Source organism: Aplysia californica, unplaced genomic scaffold, assembly GCF_000002075.1.
Source record: "Aplysia californica isolate F4 #8 unplaced genomic scaffold, AplCal3.0 scaffold00670, whole genome shotgun sequence".
Taxonomy (NCBI): Eukaryota; Metazoa; Mollusca; class Gastropoda; order Aplysiida; family Aplysiidae; genus Aplysia; species Aplysia californica.
Window position 1 is genome coordinate 150,365 of NW_004797940.1, and position 2,809 is coordinate 153,173.

The 2,809-nt window shown below is 42.0% G+C and overlaps 1 protein-coding gene across 2 annotated transcripts in view; it reads left to right on the forward strand.

Annotated features, from left to right (window-relative positions):
* LOC101849646 (solute carrier family 45 member 3) overlaps positions 1-2,809 on the forward strand; it is a 65,704-nt gene that overhangs the window by 37,730 nt on the left and 25,165 nt on the right. For both annotated transcript variants that reach the window (XM_013088012.2, XM_005108235.3), the window contains exon 2: positions 784-897. The gene's annotated coding sequence lies outside the window, so the exon portion shown is untranslated. The remainder of the gene's footprint in view (positions 1-783; positions 898-2,809) is intronic.

The following is a 2,809-nucleotide window of genomic DNA, read 5'->3' on the forward strand; positions in this document are numbered from 1 at the left end:
CCTTCCGAGCGTGTACTTGTGTACTTCGTTAGCTCAGTTGGTGTCATGCCAGACAATGAAGTGAACAGCCGTAGTTCGAATCCCGAAGGGTTTGTTTATGAACTCAGGTTATTTTGCTGAGTTTTCAAAACTTTCAACTTATTTAGCTCGCTGTTAAGGGGAATGACGTTGAATTTGATGGCCCCGCCTTTTAGTTAACCTGTGCTGAAAGGGGCGGGGCGTTAAACCGTTACACTTATTTAAAGCGTGTTCAGATAGAGCTTGGCTTATGCGGCCCAGATGTTGTTTCTTGTACTAGACTTTGTGTCATGTCATAACGTATAGTGAGTGGGTGGCTGGAGAGCACCATTGGTAGGCTTTCTTTCTGTTGTTTTTATCTCTGTCATGCTTCTTTCCTGCACCGTATGACCGTTATTGTATCGATGTGTTTCTCTTTCCTCGAACTCAAACTCTCGCAGTGTAATACCAAACTTTTATTTTGGCTACGAAAATACCTCTTGGACATGTTACTGGTATGTTCCGCTGTTGGAAATCTTACTTGCTTGTGGGTGGTTGGTGGGTGCTCTGGTGTGGTTTGCTCCTTTTTTCCTATCAAACAACTATCTTCCTTATCTCTCCTCTTTCTTTGTTGTGTTTGTTACTCTCTTGTAACACCTCTAGTCTTCGTACTTATATGACCTTATTGTGTTGCAAGTGCCGTAAAACATTACTAAAACTAAACTTACTTGCATCAGTCTCATGCAAAGCCTCGTTGTAACGGCTTTCTGTTTTTGTTTCTTCCAGAGGGTAGAGCCCCGATCATCTCCCTTCTAGGACCACAGGAAATGGCAAGAAGGGACGCGGACGCTGTTGTTCACCTTGACGTTTGGTCTTGGTGACAGTTGAAGCTGCGTGCAGGTTGGTGAACCGGGGTTGTTGTTTTTGCCTTTTTTGTGTTTGTTTATTTGTTCTTTCTTTTCTTTTCTTTTTTCTTTTTTTTTTTTTTTGGGGGGGGGTTGCTTTTGTGCTTCTTTACTTGTTTGCTTGTTTTGTTTCTTTGTTTGTTATAACTTATTTATTGTGCTGGAAAAGTCTGTCGTCTGTTGTGTGACGACTAGGCGCATGGCCGTTGCACGACGGAGAACTAGATCTAAATTCGATTTCCGTGTTTGGAGAATTTCTGTCTAGTATCAGTATTTTGGTCTTTTGGTTGGGACGATATATCTCTCTCGGCACGGGTCGGCCCAGATATACAGGGTTGGAGTTCTTCTCTAAACTGTGGTGATGGACTCTTTAACTACCATTGGCACGTGTGTTTCTTTCAAGTTTCTGAAAAATGTCCAGTTTTGTGCAGTGGCGTTCATTTCATACAAAACATGCTGTGTTGTACAGTTGTTCCAAAGTCATATATGTATGTGTGTAAATATATGTTGCTGTTATACCTAAGTCATATAGGATTTGTTGTATTGTACCGAGGTACCTCCAGAATCATGTAGAATGTGCTGCATTGTGCATTGGTACCAACTAAGCCGTATAGAATATGCTGTATTGTGTAGTCGTATGCAAGTCATATAGAGCGAGCTGTATTGTATTATACAGCTGCACCCTAGTCATGTAGAACGTATTGTATAGTGCAGTGGTACCTCCCTAGTCATATAAAACGTGTTGTATTGAACAGTGGTACCAAAGTCATTTCAAAAGCTCAAAATCTTCTGACCCAGTGACGCTGACGCTTGCATCAGGCCAAACAATCGACAGATATTCAGATGACTGGATACGCGTCTGTACAGACGGCTCAGCATTCAGAGGCACAACCAAATCCTCTCCTTCTTTTTGTGTGTTTATTACTCTCTTGTAATACCTCTAATCTTTGCCACTTATATGACTTAATTGTGTTGCAAGTGCCATAATGAAGCGTTTCCTGAAAACAAACAAAGCACAGGGTTGTAGGACAGAGATACGTTCGAATCTGGCAACAGGTTTTCCTGCCTCACTCTAGGTTAAAGCTGAATAGTTTGATTTGTGAGAGGGTGGGGGAGAAGGTGAATGTGCATTCTTGTTATTTTGGTGGAGGGGGTGCCTTTGAGTTGTTGTGGGGGGTGGGGTAGGGGGGATGTCAATGAAATGATTTTTTGATTTTTTTGGAAATAATGTTAGTAAAGAGTTGCCCCAGCTCTCTGAGATATTTCTTTTACCCAAACTAAAGCACAGTGTTTTGTTCGCTCGCCCCGGTTCAGCGCTCGTGAAAAGGCGAGGGAATTATGTCAAAACAGAACAGACTGATCTGTTTACAGCTACTCTTTAACGAGGGATCCGTTTCGAGGTCTCTGCTGATTGGATTCTTTTACCTCTGGGCATATGTATGTATGGATTTTTTTCTCTGTCCGCAGCAGTGAATAGTCGTCCCACAGGCCATGATAGACCTCCTTCTTGTCTCGGATCCTTCCCTCCTTCCCCGACAGTCAATATTAGACTCCACTTTGTCTTGTCTTGTTCGTTTCCTATTTGTGTTGAATTGTGGGGTGTTGTCTTTTTGTCGTTTTGGGGGGGTGTTTCACTAAAAAAGAAGGAGCAAATCAGATCAGAGTACTCGCAAGACTCCCAGTATTTTTTGTTGTTGTGAGTGCCAGATGTGAAACACGTCTACAAACGTGGTTTCCTACTCATTTCTTTGTATTGTAATAAATGCTGGGATGTATTTCTATGAATACTCTACTGAAGCAGTCAAGAAAAAGAAGTTGTATTAAAATATATCAAAAGCCCCGACGCAGAAGATATATTGATCATGACAGGGAAAGACTCCTTTTTATCGCGCACACGCGTACTTACA